The 19,048-nt window shown below is 43.3% G+C and overlaps 1 long non-coding RNA gene across 1 annotated transcript in view; it reads right to left on the reverse strand.

Moving 5' to 3' along the window:
• LOC113893299 overlaps positions 1–19,048 on the reverse strand; it is a 31,761-nt gene that overhangs the window by 7,468 nt on the left and 5,245 nt on the right. The window lies entirely within an intron of this gene.

The raw sequence follows: 19,048 nt of genomic DNA on the forward strand, positions 1-19,048 counted from the left end.
TCGGCAAAAAGTTAACCCTTGACTTTGATTCATGTTAGAGCAAATCAGTACATTCATTCCACTTCTCTTTTCCCTTTCAGTTCCAATCACCTCCCCCAGCACTGCAAATTTCCCTCCCCTCTCAGTGGCGACAAGTCCCCAACCCAGAATGGAGCTGATGTTTACCAGATATCTGTCACACGACAAACATAAATATATGTGTAATCCAAGATCCAGAGAGCTTTAAAAAAAAAAAGTATTCAGGGTCACAAAGCTAGTAATTGTAAGTTCACATTGGAACCTCTATCTGTCTGATTTCAAAGCACATTCCTCCCATTGTATTACGTCAAATAAGATAGTTGGCTATCAGCTCATCAAGAACTACTACACATTCCAGGAAAAAAATGCATATTACGAGTTCCTAAGACCAAAATGACGCTAGAAGAGTTGGCTAAATGGAGGCAGAAATATGTCAGATATGTTGTATCTGACATATAGTCTCGTGGTTCTCTCCCTTTCCTGTTGGGGGTGCCCAGAGGGTGAGCGAGTGGATTGAGTACTTCTGAGCTCAGTGTTGAGCAGTTTAGGTCAGGGAGAAGGATGGCTAAAGGTTGGAGGACCATAAAGACATGGTGAAAACTTATAAACTAGATGAAACAAAGCTTTCATTTAGGTGGACATTGATTCATTCTTTCATACAATGAGTATTTATGCTGTGTGTCTTTGAGTGTCTATGAGAGGGCAGGCATGCAAAGATGAGTAAGACATGGCTCTTCCTTCAAGGAATTCAGTGTCTATTGAGGAAGAGAGAGAAGTTAACAAGCTGTCAGAGTGGAGTGGGATAATACATATTTTCTCTGTCCTTAGATGCCCATTCTATAATCAACATATCATGGGCACACACTGGTTTTTGCTCGTACATTATTCTCTCTAATCTGACTTTCTCTAGAAGGATTACATCTTCTCCACTGGAAAATCTGATGAGACTGTTAAATCTAGGGGTTTTCAACCCTCTGGGTACACGCATCCTAAGTCGCTTCAGTCGTGTCTGACCCTGTGTGACCCCATGGACTGTTTGTTGCCCACCAGGCTCCTCTGTCTAGGGGATTTCCCAGCCAAGAACACTGGAGTGGGTTGCCATGTCCTCCTCCAGGGGATCCTCCCAACCCAAGGATCGAACCCAGGTCTCTTTTGTCTCCTGCATTTCCAGGCAAGTTCTTTACCACGAACGCCACCTGGGAAGACCCCACAACCCTCTACTCACCAACGAGTGGCTTCCTTACCAAGCCGGAGCACTGTTTATTCCTTGGAATCAAAATCTTAAAGGAGGATAGAAAGGGAAAAAAAAAAAAAAATCCCCAGAAATGACAGAAAATCATTCATTCTGGATCAGGGCACTGACAATACTTGAGTGTTCCTAGGCCCATCCCTGCCAGTTTCTATCAATTTAGGCATCTTCTGGACCCTCCAGAGAGCTGATAGAAATCCTCCTGATAAAGTCCCTTTTTTTTAATATATATATAATTTTATTTATTTATGTTTGGCTACACTGGGTCTTTTTTGCTTTGCTTGGGCTTTCTCCAGTTGCAGCTAGCAGGGACTATGCATCATGCTGGTGTGTGGACTTACTGCGGTGGTGTCTCTTTCGTTTCAGAGCACAGGCTCTATGCACGTGGCCTTCAGTGGTTTTGGCTCACAGGCTCTAGAGCGCCGGCTCAGAGGTTGTGACCCATGGGCTTAGTTGCTCCCCAGCATGGGGGATCTTCCCAGACCAGGGATTGAACCCATATCCCCTGTATTGGCAGGCAGAGTCTTATACACTGTGCCACCAGGAAAGTCCAGGTCGCATTGTTAAACAGTGAAAAGACAAAATCCCCTGGGTGTGATATGGGTTGTCTGGGACAAGATTGAGAGCAGGAGGACCAGTTAGGAGACTACTGTAGTAATCCACATGAGACATGGTGAGAGACTGAACTCACTGAGTAGAGAGTGAAAGAAGGAAAGATGAATTCTAGAATCCAAAGAGATAGAGCTAGCTGGACTTGATGACCACCATGCAGAAATATGAAGAGTCACAAGAATTGTTTTTCCATGAAACCATGTAGGGCAGCTCACGTCAACTCCTTTCTGTTGGTCTAGAGGGTATGCTCTAACCTGGCCTTGGTTCTGGTGGTGCTTTCTTACCTGTGAAGGCTGCCTCTTCGCCCCCCTCTATCCTCCTAGTCCTGGGATGAACACATCACTTCCTCCCAAAAAATCATCTCCATTATCCAGTTGGCAGGGACATCAAATTCCTCCTTTCGCCTTGCCTCCTAAGCCCCTAGGGTACGTGTACAGTAGATTCTTGGAAATAGCTCTGGACAGCATGTCATTGTCCAACCTCAACAAGCACATTCCGATGATGACTGGACGTCACATGGATATTCGCTACATTTGTGATTCCATTTATATCCTCACCTACATGACCACAGCCCACGCAGTTCACACCACCTCAGCGCTCCTTCCCTATCGGGTTCCTGAGGTGTCCTGTGCCGTCAACTCTGCTACAGAGGAAAGGTGTTCAAGGAGTGGTGTGGTCATGTGGAAAGAATCCGGCAGCGCTGGGCAGAGGTGCACTTGGTGGACTATGCTCTTTCCCCTCAAAAGGAACACACAGCTCACAAGCAAACAGCAACCTTTGTGAGTCAGTGCCCGCTCTGCCTGACTGTCCTTTGCACCAATCTTTTGAACCAATAAATACAGGAACACCCACAACTACCACCTCTTATCTGCAGGAAAATAAGCCAGTTAGGGAAGTTGTGCAAGACACTGAACAAATATCCACAAGAACCAAGCACTCCACCCTCCCTGGAAAGCCCTTCAACCTTGGATGTGAGGCGCTCACTGTTGAGATGGAAAAGAATTGACAATGGCTTTAGTTGGGTCTTTCTCTAGTTTCTCTCTTTTTTTTGGAAGATATCTTGGAACTTGAGGCTCTTTAAAAAAAAAAATAACATTTTAAGGAACATATTAGTGGCATTCAGAATATCACATTATTTCCTGGGTGATCTTCTGAGAAAATAAAAGCAAGATATTGGTGTGTTCTAGTGACTTTAGGAACCTCAGACTTTTCAGATCCATGCTATTAAATAACTCCCCTATTTAAGGCTGTCCAAGTAACTAATGGGCTGCAGACTCTCAGACTGTGAAGGAAATCTTGAAGGATGATAGAAGACAAAGAAACCAACATATCTCACTTACAGTTGATGCTCCCAGGCAGTTTTTTGCTGGGTGATTAGATTATTGTATGTGTTACAACTTGATCACCTGTATTTCATTTCAAATACATTTTCCTCAGTTTCTTTGCCAGCAAAGCACACTTGATAGAAATGCCTCAAAATCAATTTATACTGCTCCACTAGTTTTATGCATTTTAAATTTCAGGAAACAACAATTAGGATATTTTCAATGAAGAAAAGAGCTCCATTAAGCTGCCACAAATGTCAAAAGTTCCTGGCTATGTGAACACTTATGTAATTGTTCTGGAAACCCCACGCACCGGAGTAGACCTACAACACAAGGAATGACTCACTATTTCTACGCACATACTCTCCCTAAAATGTGCTCCAGTTTGGTTTTTTTTTTCCTCCCTGAAGGGGGAAAGACAAAATATGGTACATCAAATCCAAAAGTTCTTTCTGTTATCTTTTGGAAGTACTGCCTCACATGAGAGCATTAGAAGACGTTGCTGTTTTCATTAATGAAGCAGCCAGATGGGCTAGAATTAAAACAGGTTGAAACTCTGAAATCCTTCCTGAAAGACAAAATCACATAAAGAACGTGTGGGTTCTCAAGTTTCCAAATGGTCTGCATTTCCTCTTGTGACTTTATCCTCAAGTTTGTTTTTTAAAAGTTGTAGCTGGTAGCATATGACTGGTGTCTTATCTTCTGAGCAATGTTAAGGCACACACCATCAAACGCCAATGAGAACGCACAGGCCTGGGCCCACAACACCAAGGCTCATATACTCCCAGAGCTTTTTAAAAAAATATTTATTTATTTGGCTGTGTGGAGTCTCAGCTGTGGGTTGTGGGATTTTCACTGCATCAAGCATGATCTTTCATTGTGGCTAACAGACTTTCTAGTTACTCTGCAGCATGTGGGATCTTACTTCCCCAACTAGGGATCAAACCTGTGCCCCCTGCATCGCAAGGTGGATTCTTAACCACTGGACAACCAGGGAAGTCCCATCTCTGGGGGCTTTTAATAGATACCTTGTTACTGTTCAGCCACTAAGTCGTATCCATCTCTTTGCAATCCCAAGAACTGCAGCATGCCAGGCTCCGCTGTCCTTCACTATCTCCTGGAGTTTGCTCAGATTCATGTCCATTGATGCTATCTAACCATCTCATCCTCTGTTGCCCCCTTCTTCTTTGGCCTTCAACCTTTCCCAGCATCATGGTCTTTTCCAGTGAGTTGGCTCTTTGCATCAGGTGGCCAAAGTATTGGAGCTTCAGCTTCAGCATCAGTCCTTCCAATGAATATTCAGGGTTTATTTCCTTTAGGATTGACTGGTTTGATCTCCTTGCTCTCCAAAGTACTCTCAAGAGTCTTCTCTAAGTCCAAATGCTTGTGGGGAACTTGCTGAAGCATACTGCATAAGCTGTGTCCCCTACAGCATATGTTTGGTGCTACCAACACACGGTAGAGCATTAGCAAGAGATGGATTGAAGTTTAGACATTCCATCAGTGGGGAACCAAACCAGGTTTGTTTATGTGAGGACTCTAGGGGCAGTTCTGTTGGGCAGTTGAAACAGATTGTAAATGAGAGTTCCTGTTTAGGCAGTGATGGGCTGGCCATATGGTGGTCATCAGAGATTTTCAACAAGAGGTCATCAGTCTGTACCCTACCTGAGAGGATGAAGAGTAGGAATCTGGCAGGCAATACCCATCGTGGATCAAGCTGCCACAGATGGAGATGAAACAGGAGTTCAGAACAGAACCTGGAGCCCAGCTGACCAGATACTGATTAGATAAACCTGGAGCCCAGCTGACCAGATACTGATTAGATAAACCTGGAGCCCAGCTGACCAGATACTGATTAGATGAACTACTTACACTTCCTCTGACTAAGAGTAGACTTGGGTTCAACTCCTGGGATAGGGCTGAGCTGCACATGAGTCTCCATGGCCTCAGCCCAGGAATGAGCCTGAATTCAGGGAAAGACACCAGGCAGATGGCCAAGCACCACCCACACCAAAGTTCTCGTGGCTCTCAGCCCACTTTTTTTTTTTTTTAACAATTTCATCCCTTTTCACAAGATGTTTTAATTACTTGAAATTCACAGGTCCCAACTCCTCAGGATCTAGTTCAAAAAGCGTCTCCTTTTCAAAAAGTTCAAAAAGTGAATCCCTTCTTCACTCCTGACACTTTCTATACCTTGTCTTATCCTGTTTTTCTTTACACATCTCTCCCTGAGTAGGCTTCAAGCCTCTTGCCAAATGAGCTTTGGCATCTCCTGAGCCCAGCACAGCACCAGTACAGCCTAAGATCTGAACACATATTTAATGATAAATAAATGGATGGTGTAATTGAATGATTCAGTTCACTTAATGGGGTGAGCAAGTATTTATCAAATGGAAACTGATCAATAAACAAGTTAACGAATGAATTGTTAACATTCCACATATTGACAAAGGATACAGAATGATAGCAGTAGATAACAGTTATATACTGCTGACTGTCCTGGGCGCATTACATAGATTATCTTATTTCATCTTCATAAAACTCAAGATGGAAGTGCTATTATGACACCCATTTTACAGGTGAAAAAATGGAGACATCATGCTAGAGTCTTTAAGAAGTCAGTCTGATCTGAGATCTGTTCATTCTACTCAGCAATAAGATCACTCACTTCTCAGGCCTTTCACTTGCCCCCAGGATGTGGTGACTGTTGGGGGTGGGAAAAGATGACATCAGGCCCTCCTTGTCTCTCTGCCTTTCTCTTCCTCCCCTTCCGGTGTGTCTTGCATTAACAAGAAGAGTATGTCTCCTGCAGTTTGATTGCTGGTTCCCCCATGATGACTGCCCCTTTCTCTCCTGATGAGGATAGGCTAGAGTTGTACTGAAAAAGGGCTTCCCTGGTAGCTCAGATTGTAAAGAATCCACCCACAGTGCAGGAGACCCAGATCCAATCCCTCGGTTGGGAAGATCCTCTGGAGGAGGGCATGGCAACCCACTCCAGTATTCTTGCTTGGGGAATCTCATGGACAGAGGAGCCTGGAGGGCACAGTCTATAGGGTTGCAAAGAGTTGGATGCCATGAAGTGACTTAGCACGCACACATGCATGTACTGAAATAGTCTATAGAGTTGGTTCCTTTGAGTTCTTGACCTTGCTAGCATCAAGGTGTAGGTGTGGTAGAAGACGAAATGAAATAATAAGGCATTTCCCTAATCATCTGATATCTGTATATCTACTTCCTTTTGAAGACCCCAGGAAGTACTTTACCTACATCATCCACTTCAGTCCTCACTCCAACCCCTGGAGGGAGGTATCCTTATCCCCCAACACACTTATGAGGCAACTGAGAGTCCCAGAGGTTTGGCAATCTTGCCTAACGTCCCTGAAGCTGAACGAAGAGCCAGGATTGGAACCGAGGGTCGTCCGCCTCCAAGAGACACAATTCAGGAACTGTCTACGAAGTCCTTCTTTTTGAGCATGCTTATCAACACGTAGCATGCTGTCACTAAAATACTTTGGTGGTGGGGACATGGCCATAGTCATCTTCTCTGGCTATGGGTCAAGGTCTCCTTTAAAGCATGACTTTGATGGCAGCCTTTTGGTCTGCTTACTAAAGAAAGTCATAAAGATGTCATTCATTCATGTAAAGTCAGAGACAGAAGCCAGGTATGATGGTGTCTCCTCCCTCTACTGACTTCCCCCGTCCTCTCCTCTTCTGCTCTTTAGCAGCTCAGTCACTCACAGATTACATGCAGCCGTTTTCATTGACCTGCTCACGACGGATGACAAGTGGCTCTTACGGAACAGGGTACCAGTAGGAGAGAGGAGCCCGGAGCCCTCGCCCACGCTGTTTGCTTTGTGAAATTCCAGACTGTTTAATCTGCTCTACCTCATCCTGAGAACTCCAGATTCCACTTTTCTTAATGACTTTCCCCTCTTTGAATGCCTACACAGTTATCTTTGAAGAAGGAGAAAAAGAATAGATGAATCATTTGCAGGAAACGGAGGGGAGAGAAGTGTGGTTGGAACAGCAGATGGCTGAGTGTGTGGGCATGTGGCTGCCTCCGTTGTTCCTTCCCTCCACCACCCTCTGGACACGAGTCCTTTGGGAGTCAGTGTACACTCATTTTGGGTGGGGGCTGCGCCCGATTTCAGATACTAACATGTAATTGCACATCTGCTCAGATTCCTCTCAGACACTGAAATTCCAGGGAGAGTGGGAAACTCAGGCTAGGTTCAGATTGAAATATTGGTCCTCTCTTTGAAGTTTTGACATTAAACATTCTAATAAGGTGATAAACTCCTTTCAGTTAGTAGCAAGAGAATTTCTCGTGCGGTCTTCTTTCTCCTGTAGAATATGAAGTCAGGATGTGAATTTTCTTTCCGTGCCACAGGGCAAGCTCTCTAACCCGGGAAGGGGTTGGCAGATGTGTACAGGGAAGCCAGAGGAGACAGACTACCTATAGATAGAAATCTGCATTAAGCAGGAAAACACAAATTGTTCTTGGTGGGGCTTTTGGCGGGGGCCGGGGGGTGCAGAAAGGACATAAAGACACTACAGTTGTGGGGACAAGTGTCCATGTATTGCTCTCCAAAGGTAGCTTTTTGCTATATATATGGAGATGATACCAAAGACAGTCTGTTCACTTGGATAACTGAAATAAGTTTCCAGAATCCCGAGAATCCAAGAGAACATACATTTTTGGAAAAGCTTGACTTTTTTCCCCAGAAGGTTTCATGTAGACCCTCCTGTTACTTCTAAGTAAATTTCCAAATGTTATGTGGATGTCACATTAAGATAAGTAATTGTGGCTATTTTATTTTTAGATTACGAAACTCATTCCATCAATAAACTCTTCCACTGATTTTTCCCCCCACTTCCATCATCACCATCTGCCCTCCCACCTCTAGCTGCACAGGACGGGACTCTGGTGTGAGCACGTGAATGAATGTGCAGAGAGGTAAGAGCTTGTTAGTTTTTAGTGCAATAGGATTTTTGGTAAAATACATGTCTAGAAGTTGAGATATGTTTCTTAATGTGTGAGCATGCCTACTTATTCGTTAAGCCACATCTGACTTTTTGCAGCCCCACAGTCTGTAGCCCATCAGGCTCCTCTGTCCATGGGCTTTCCCAGGCAAGAATACTGGAGTGGGTTGCCATTCCCTTCTCCAGGGGGTCTTCCCAACCTAGGGATTGAACCCAAGTCTCCTGCATTGACAGGTGGGTTCTTTACCACTGAGCCACCAGGGAAGCCCATGTTTCTTAACAGAAATTATTATATACCACTTGGAAACAAAGAACTGTGGTAAAATGCATTTTTTTTTAATTAATGAACACTCCTTCAGAATTAACTTTAATCATAAAAGTCATCTGATCAAGAATGAGTAAACTCAGCCCAGAAATCAATCTAAATGATCATAAAAAAAATCTGTCATCATAAATCTAGTAAATAATAGAATTTTCACCTTCATTATGATGTGATGAGTTGTTTATCTGAAAGTCCTTCATATTAACCTTCACAAAAGCACTAATTCTTGGATCCTCAAAAGCTTTAAAATAACTCTTCATAATTTATAAACATGGCCATACCAGACTAATTTGTGTGGTTCTTGGGATGTCCCACCCAGCTTCACCTGACCCCCAGCCCCAGCATGGTCCTGAATGGACAGCCTCCTGGGGCTGGAGAGGGTGGGGGATTGGGGTGGGGATCTGGTGGGATCACAGCTCACCTGCCATAACAGGAACCTCATCAGTGGTTCCTGGCCCAGGTCTGACCTGACAAAACTCATGCCCAGGGAAGGCTGCTGCCCTCCCGCCTCTTCCAGGCAGCTTGCTAAGATGTGGAATCTGGCTTCCCTAATGGCTCCCTGAAATGGCCGAGTAACAACCCAGATGTTCAGGGGACTAAAACTTTGAGTCAAGGAACTAGAGGCCGAGAAGATAAATCCTTCTTCCTTTCTCCACCCCCACCTCTATCTGATGGATTGTTTCAAGGTGACTTGCAGGATGAGCAACTGGCTCGTAATTCTTCATGACTTTATGGCCAGTCCCCAACACGCCTGCCTAGTAACTGCATTCCTTTCTCCCCTGTCTCATCTCTGTGTCTCACTTTTGCAGCCCTGGGATTGCAGGGGCCATCATAGCAATCTCTGCCATAGGTTTTATTCTCTAGGGAATTTGGCTAATGATTAAAAAAAAAAACCCCACACATCATATCTTCAGTCTAGCTTCCTACCTACAGTCTATTTTCTTTTTAATAAGAATGAACAGAGATCTAAAGTTTATATCAAGGTTAACTAGAGCTGCTCCAGTGAAGTGCCTCTGGGTGGAGAATATGTTCTCTAAATCTAACTTCTCTGTAAGTCGGTTTCATCTCACCACAGGATGCTTGGATACTAGCGGTTCTTTTCTCAAACTGATTGCTTCTGTCCAGTCTGGTTGGAGGGAGCATCTGCCAACCCCTCCCCGGGTTAGAAAGCTTGCACTGTGGCTCAGAAAGAACAACCCAGAAATAGTTTTTCTTACATATAGCCTGGTATTTACAAACCTACCTCCAGATCTCTATCGTATTTGATGCCACGCTCCATCTTCCTTGTATACTTACCTTCCCTTTTACTCTCAGCAAATTCCTGATATGTATGTACGATAAATCTGTTTCAAAGGAAAAATCAAAATCTTTTTGATTCAGGACATTCTGTTTTGGGTAAAATATGTTTTGGGTAAAATCGACAGTTTGAGAATATCAGACACCAAGAGCAATGTGATATTTGAAGACTGTAAACAAGACACTTTAAACCATACCCAGAATGAGAAAGTGAAAAATATTTCATTTCCATATTTAATGAACCAGATAGTATCTTCTTATGGAGAGAAAGGGGGTGAGGATAAAGGCGCTTAGATTTTTAGTGCTACTGAAAAGCAGAGTCTATGAATGTTGGAAGAGAGTATTAAGGCTGTTATTTTAATGAGTTAAAATTCTTCAGAAGGTTTGCATTGATAATAATATCTGAGGCTGAATTTAAGACAAACACTCTTCTGGGATTAAAACAAAACAAACAAAGGTTGGGACTCTTGGATCCTGAGCAAGCCTGAGGAATGAGAAAAGCTTTCATTATAAGATGGCATTTAGAATGAGATGGAAAGAAAAAGTCAGGTATCAGTGAGTTATATATCAAAGTGTGTTCAGGGGTTGTTAAAGGCCTCTACATTTTTTTTTTTTTTAATTTGAAGCTAATGATTGAGTTATGGTATTTTAAGTTCAGTGGCTACTATCAACTTAATATTATGGCTGAAAAATAAGGTATAAAAATAAAATAGGATTTTTATTTTATTTACCAATCAAAAAAAAAAGGGGGGGGGGGACAGAATATGAGTAGATAGTTCAAAGACAAGGAAATTCAAACAGACTTTAAACATGTGCCAAGATGCTTGATCTGACTCTTAGTATGAGAAATGGATGTTAAAGTTGCCACGAGATATCAAGATTCATCTGTCAGATTGGCAATAGCTTTAACAGCACAGTGTGTCAGCTAAGGTATGAAAAAATACATTAGTGGTAGGAATGCAAACTATACAGTCTCGGAAAGGGGCATTTGGGTGACAAGAAGCAAAATCATATACTTGCATACTCTAACCAAGCAATTCCACATGTAACAATGTATCCCACAAACATACTCATACACAAAGTGGATAAGTGAATAAAAGCATACTCACTGCAGTCATTGCTTGCACTGGTAAAAAAGATAATGAGGAACCACCATGCCCACTGACAGGAAGATTTCATAAATAAACCATGCTGTGCTCACACAATGGAAAACTATTTGTGTGTGCTAAGAATTGATGCTTTTGAACTGTGGTGTTGGAGAAGACTCTTAAGAGTCCCTTGGACTGCAAGGAGATCCAACCAGTCCATTCTGAAGATCAGCCCTGGGATTTCTTTGGAAGGAATGATGCTAAAGCTGAAACTCCAGTACTTTGGCCACCTCATGCAAAGGGTTGACTCATGATGCTGATGCTGGGAGGGATTGGGGGCAGGAGGAGAAGGGGACGACAGAGGATGAGATGGCTGGATGGCATCACTCGATGGATGTAAGTCTGAGTGAACTCCGGGAGTTGGTGATGGACAGGGAGGCCTGGAGTGCTTCGATTCATGGGGTCGCAAAGAGTCGGACACGACTGAGCGACTGAACTGAACTGAACTGAAGTCACTTCAGTCCTGTCTGACTCTTTGTGACTCCATGGACTGTAGCTTGCCAGGCTTCTCTGTCCATGGGCTGCTCCAGGCAAGAATACTGGAGTGGGTTGCCGTGCCCTCCTCCAGGGGATCTTCACAACCCAGAGATCAAACCCACATCTTTTATGTCTACCTCCATTGGCAGGCAGGTTCTTTACCGCTAGCAGCACCTGGGGAGCCCATGGAATACTATAGAGCAACTAAAAAGAATGAGGAAGCTCTATGTTTTCTGATGTGAGCCCATTTCCAAAATGTGTTCAGTGAAAAATCAAATTGCACTCCTGTATGTTTAGTCTGCACTGTTGTGTAATGATAACATCAGCAATAGTAAATGTGTATGTTTGTATATGTATAGTCTCTCTCTTCGAGGGTATGCACCAGACTAGTTAACAATTATTGTCTCCAGGGAAGGGATCTAGGTGTCTAGGAGAGGCTTACTTTAACTCTCTACCACTTCTTTCCTTTTGAATTTTGTTCCATGCATGAGTATTATCTGTGCTGTGACTTAGGCGCTCAGTCGTGCCCGACTCTTTGTGACCCCATGGACTGCAGCCCGCCAGGCTCCTCTGTCCATGGAGATTCTCTAGGCAAGAATACCAGAGTGGGTTGCCATGCCCTCCTTCAGGGGATCTTCCCAACTCAGGGATTGAACCAAGATCTCCCACATTGCAGGTGGATTCTTTACCGTCTGAGCCACCAGGGAAGTCTGAGTATTATCTATCCAAATATGTCACTAATATTTATTTTTTAAGAGGAGGAAAAACTGTATATGTAGACATTTGAAAGGGAGTTTTCATCTAATTCACGAGAAAACTCTATTCTGTTGTTCCAAGTCAACTGGAAGCAACATACACATTATTTTTTCATTTATTTTAAAATAAGCTTTATTTATTTAAAATAAACTTTATTCAGGGCAGTTTTCCATTTAGGGCAAAATTGAGCAGGAGGTTTCCCATCTACTCACGTGTGCAGCCTCCCCCATTACCAACATCCCCCACCAGAGTCCATTTGTTATAAACCATGAACCCATAATGAGATGTCATTATCACCAAAAGTCCACAAATTAAATAAGGATTCACTCTCAGTTCGGTACATTCTATGAATTTTAACAAATATATACTGATACATATCCAGCATTTTAATACTGTTCAAAATAGTTTCACTGCCCTAAATATCCTCTGTACTCCACCAATTCACCCCTCTCTCCCTACAACCTCTAGCAATCACTGATTTTTTTCCTGTCTCAGTAGTTTTGTCTTTTCAAGAGTGTCATATAGTGGGAATCATGCAGTGTGTAGCCTTTTTCAGATGTGCTTATTTCATTTAGCAACATGCATTTAATTTCCTTCCATGTTTTTTCATATCTTGATAACTCATATTGTGATATTTAAACTGCCCTTAAAATAAGACCTAATTTGTGCAAGCTTTAAAAAGTTAAGTTATTCTTCTATAATTTGTAATCTCCCAATTGCTTGGTGATGAATTTTGCCATTAAGTTTTCCAAGAAATGCATGGTAAGTCAGAACAAATTAAACAGAAAAATTTACTGTACCAGAGCAAATATTTCCATTTTGGAGAACTAATCACTTCTTCCTTATGTAAGTGTACTTTAGAAAGTACTGTATGTTATCTTCTTCTTATGCCTTCCTGCCATGTCTTCTTATTACATCATTCCATAATCACTTAGTTTTCATACATAAAATGATGATTTTTGGAGTTCCTCATTGTAAGTCTAAATCTTCCCATCCTGTGTTGGTGGGACTCTGTCTGTCACCACCACCACCATCCTTATGGATCTTGAACTTGATACTAAGACGACACTGAGGCTACCTCTGCAACAGTCTATCTTAGATCATGGTCCCAGCTGTAACCTACTTGAGGGGAGTGTCCCCACGTGATTTATTCTTTTACCCCTCAGAAGACCTTGCCCCAACTCATCAGAGATACCGAGCATGGATTCTCTGAAAGGTAGAAGACAGTCATTTTGGCAAAGCATAAAACATTTTCAATCTGTACTGCCTTCTGCGACAGATACTGATGATATTTTTCCAAAAAGAGGAGAGAAGTCTGCTATGGTTCAGGGCAGTGAAATGGACATCTTGTTGTCAGAGAGACTCTGGGAGCAGGTGGAAAAGGCACGGCCAGGTGTCCTCTGCTACCAGGCCAGCCTCCAGGGGCCCCAAACACAAGAATACCTGAAAGCAATATGCCCAATTCTCCACTTAAATAACCATGTTTAGCTCTGTCTACAGATAAGGGACGGCCCTCCACCTCCATTGCAGCAATAGGACTGATCCCTTACAATTTTGTTTCTAATGAAAAATATGAGGGACAGAAGCTGTATTCATTTATTTATTAACAAAACTTCACTTTAAGGAACAGTGATTGTAATCCCACTTGTTGCATGTATTAGAAACGCCACTTCTTGAGTAGTGGAACTTCTCTAGAAGCTTAACTAGGATGCTTTTACTCCACTTTCAACTTTTCCGCAGGTCTGAAATTTTCATAATAAAAAGTTAGAGGCAAAAAGCAATTTCTCTCCTGGAGAGAAATGACATCACTGGCATTTAGAAGAACGTTTCCCCCCCTTTCCTGGCTACAATTACAAGCATCTCTCAGTACCTCCCGGTGTGAGGTAAGATAAGGATTTTGTCATCTTCTATTAATAGGGAAGGATTTTGAGTCACAGAAGGGCTAAGTGATTTTTCTAGCCCCAGAAATAAGAAGAATAAAATGAAGCAAGATGATTAGTTCATTATTTTAGGAACAGAACTATTGTGGTGAAGAGCATCATTTTCTTGAACAATTGCAATTGCTTCCTAATTGGTTTTCCTGCCCCCAGTTTCTCTCTCTCCTCCAGTCTACTCACTCCTTTTGTTAACAGAACCATATTCTGAAATCACGTCACACATATAAATATCTGTGATGACTTCTCACTATCTAAATAAAAATTCCAAACTCCTTAGCAGGATATCCAAAGCCCAGGTCCACCTGGCTTTAAACTCCCTTTCCTCTTTCTTTGCCTCTGTGTCCTTTATAGGGCTTCCCAAGTGGCTCAGTGAGTAAAGAATCCGCCTGCAATGCAGGAGACGCGGGTTCAATTTCTGGGTCGGGAAGACCCCTGGAGAAGGGGTAGGCTACCCAGTCCGGTATTTTGAGGCTTCCCTGGTGGCTCAGATGGTAAAGAATCCGGCTGCAATGCAGGAGACCTGGGTTCAATCCCTGGGTTGTGAAGATCCCCTGAAGAAGGGAAAGGCTACCCACTCCAGTATTCTTGCCTGGAGAATCCCATGGACAGAGCCTGGCAGGCTACAGCCCATGGAGTCTCAAAGAGTGGGACATGACTGAGCGACTGAACATGCACACCCTCTCTAACTGCTCACCTGCTCTCCAGTTCTCATGCACAGCTGTCCTTGCCTCCAAACCTTCGTTCATGCCACCTGGCTCTTATCCAGAGTGCCTTTCTTTCTCTATCCCTCTGGGACCATGGAGAGAGGGGCATCTGCTAACAATGACACATCGCAAGTGCCACCAATGTCAGTAACAGAAATAATTTTTTAACCTTTTTTACGCAAATTAAAAAAACCTCACAGGTCACTGAGTCTAACTAGAGAATGTCACAGCTAATTCTCCATCTTTACAGCATTAGAGTACTACAGGAGCTATACTGAATTACCTAAAGGAAATTACCATATAGACACTCTAACAAAAGAGCAGAGAAATCCCCATTATAAAGGCTTTGTCCCTGGGAAACTGGTCAGGCCAGCGGGGTGGATTAAGGGGGGGGGGGGCACGGCCAAGCAAGGGTTTAGACTTTTGAAAAGAATCTAAAATTTCTGATGGCTCCAGAAAAACTTGACAAACTTACACACACACACACACACACACACAAAGCACATACGTCAGACATTTAATAAAAATAACTTTGAAATCACGCATGTGCAAAAATTACTACAGCAAGTGTGCTGAGCAGGCGAGGTGTGGTTCTACCATGCGGCCTTCAGCAAAAGCACCCTTCACCCACAAATGGAAGATTCCTCCCATTCATGGGAGAGTGGCTCTCATACTCAGTTCTGACTCAGCTCCTTCTCCCTCTACCTGAAAAGCTCCTGCCAGGCGAGACATCAAAGGAAGGAAGGAACTTCCCAGAGACTTCTTAGATGCAGGAGGCCTTAAAACCTTCAGTATCAGCGACAACAAATCCAGATCACGGAGGATGGCTGCATTGCTTCCGCCAGTAGATTTCCAATTTGCCTCGTTTAGATTGTGCAGGGAGATTCCAAGGCAGCGCAGTGGTAAAGAATCTGTACACAGATTCGATCCCTGGGTCAGGAAGATCCCCTGGAGAAGGAAATGGCAACCCACTACAGTATTCTGGCCTGGGAAATCCCATGGACAGAGGAGTCTGGCAGGCTCCAGTCCATGGGGTTGCAAAGAGTTGGACACGGCTTAGTGAGTGAAGAACAAGACTGTGCAGGCAATGGGAATGGCTGTGAGCCATCAGAGATGGAGGGGAAGAGTGCCTGCTGCAGTCCCAGACTGCTGGGAAGTCCCTCTGAGACAACCAATGTCCCCAAGCTCCCCAATTTATTTATCCCCAATTTAATTATTTATCTCTAGGCACCTTGAAATCTAGGCTGCGTACAATAGCCACTAAGAGGGGTGGTAAGGCAATGGGCTCTGTTCTTTAACACTTTTCTTTAAGAATCTTGCATGAATTTTTTTTTCTTTCTATTCCTAAGAACAGAACTGACACTGTATTGTTTCTCATGATATGATCCCTTTTCAGACAGGTCAATCAACATTTATTAAGAGCTGTATGTGTGTGTGTGAATAATAAAAACACGTAACTATCAATGAATTAGTATTGCTTCGGGACTTTTCTAACCCCTTTACAAATATAACTCATTTATCACAATAGTCCTCTGATAAACTTCCCTCCCTTCAGAGATAAGGAAACTGAGGTATAGGACAATTATGCGATGTCCTTCAGAGTCACATGCTAGAAAGGTTTAGAATCCAAGTTGGTCTGACTCTAGAACTTCCAGTCTTGACCTGCAAGATCAAACTGAACAAAAACAGTAGACGCTGCTCTTTTATGACAGGTTGTATGAAGTCACTCTTATCAGGCAGGGAGTAAGGTGTACAAAAGAAGCTTTGAAGGGACTGAGGTATTTGAATTCCACGGTAATGATCTGATATTTGAGGCCAGCCCTCCCCACTATAAAACTGTGATAACAGTATTCCTGTTATGCAGAATTACCAGGGTAGTTAGACTGAACATGTACAAAGCTTGATGTAGCATCAATTGTAGCTTTATGTTGTTATTTTCATGGTCTATCCAAATACAACTTTTGTAATTAGCTCACCAAATGGCCCAAAGCAGGACTGGAGCAGACTGGAGATTGGAGGCCTCTGGAGTTCCACTGATATATTCTTGGGGAATCAGTGAGTTCTTACATGTGATCAACGGAGCTAAAGCAGTCCTTGCGTTGTGGACACACAGCCGTTTCCATTGACTGCTGGCAAAAACAGGCTGGCAGGAAATAGTACCTACTTAGAAAAATAATCAGTTCTCTTATACAACAACTACTTGTACTGCTCACACCTGCATAAATAAAGGAACGCAAGATGAGGAAAAAAGTCTCCCGGGGAAATACGGCCCACATAAGGAGGTGCAAGGCAAATGTTCCGCGTGTAGACGCAGCATGGCCAGTGTGCAGGGTCCTTCACACATGAGGCCCCATGACTAGGCCAGGGAAGGTTCTGGAAAGATGAGTACATATAAGGCCTCATCTCCCCGGAAGGCCTAATTTCTCACCAAAGATCCTTGCTGAGGCTTTGGAAATAGTACAAGGGGAAGCAAAGTGCCATCGTTGCTTTCCCAAAACAAAACAAAAAAGAAAACTGAAAAGAAACCAACAGAAAATGAACTTGGCTGTACTGCTGACGTAGAGACGCCAAACTCCTGATGATTTCTACCATATGTATTTACATGCGCTTTTACATTTCCTACTTTATGAAAATAAAGGGTCAGTGGAAAGGCTTCCATGGTGATCCAGTGGTTAAGACTCAGTGCTTTGACTGTGGAGGGCGCAAGTTCAATCCCTGCTCTGGGAATTAAGACCCTACATGCTATGCGACACAGGGGGGCCCCCCTCAAAAAATTGATAAAGGATGAGAGGGAAAAATCAATGAATGTTTTCCCCTTGGAAGGAAAAGGACAAAAGCTTCTGAAGGAAGAAATCAACACTGCTTTACGTGAATTTCCTTACTAGAAACTAATTCCAAAGTTAGGTTCAAGTTTACAAAGTTATGTTCAATATTCTTGATATAATCTCTGTGGGATCCAGAAAGTACATTAATGGGCATTCCATCAGATGATGAGAAACAGAAACAGGCGAAAGATGATAAAGACCTAAGGTTTAGAAGCTTTGCCCGATTGGGGTCAAGGTCTGAACTTCACAGGAGTTCCTATCTTCCTTCAGGCTGTATCATTCCGGCAAGGTGAGGAAGCGCCATCTTTTACAGGAAAGCTCCGTCTGCCCCCTCCACGAGACTGTGGCCGTGACTCTGGAACTCTAGCTGTTTGTCAGTCACCATCTAAGCTCTCCCGCCTTTCCCTTCAGTGCTGCACTGTCTGGGGAAATTGTTAACCTGCCTTCAGTAAGATCCTGCAGACCCTTGAATAAGCTCCCTGCTGCTGACCCTAGGGCAAGCTGCATGAAGCTGCCACACTGGAAGCGGTAAGCTGGAAAACCCGGATTTGCAGTCATGGTATTTTAATTTGGTGCTCGTATTTGAAACTCCCTTTGGTTTTCTCCATGCACAGCCCATCATTGTATATTACCTGGGTTTCCTAACGTCAGAGATTTGGGCTTCTTGTACAGTTCCTGCTGTTCTGACATAAGTTGCTGTCTTTTTGAGGCACCTGTCAGGAAAGCTCAGCATACATCTGTGAACCTCCTGTGCGTGTGCTCAGTCACATCCAACTCTTTGCGACCTCATGGACTGCAGCCCGCCAGGCTCCTCTGTCCATGGGATTTCCCAGGCAAGACTACTGGAGTGGGTTTCCATTTCCTCCTCCAGGGGATCTTCCCAGACCAGGAATTGAACCCATGTCTCCTGCATTGGCCAAGCAGGTTCTTTTTTTTTTTTCTTTTTTTAATATAATTTATTTATTTTAATTGGAGTCTAATTACTTTACAATATTGTGGTGGTTTTTGCCATACAATGACATGAATCAGCCATGGGAGCACATGTGTTCCCCATCCAGAATCCCTCTCCCACCTCCCTCCCCATCCCATCCCCCAGGGTCATCCCAGTGCACCAGTCCTGAGCACCCTGTCTCATGCATGGAACGTGGACTGGTGATCCGCTTCACATAAGATGATATACACGTTTCAACACTACCCTCTCAAATCATCCCACCCTCGCCTTCTCCCACAGAGTCCAAAAGACTTCTTTACATCTGTGTCTCTTTTGCTGTCTCACATATAGAGTCATCATTACCATCTTTCTAAATTCCATATATATGCGTTAGTATACTGTATTGGTGTTTTTATTTCTGAATTACTTCACTCGTATAATAGGCTCCAGCTTCATCCATCTCAT

The sequence above is a fragment of the Bos indicus x Bos taurus genome, chromosome 5 (assembly GCF_003369695.1).
Source record: "Bos indicus x Bos taurus breed Angus x Brahman F1 hybrid chromosome 5, Bos_hybrid_MaternalHap_v2.0, whole genome shotgun sequence".
Taxonomy (NCBI): Eukaryota; Metazoa; Chordata; class Mammalia; order Artiodactyla; family Bovidae; genus Bos; species Bos indicus x Bos taurus.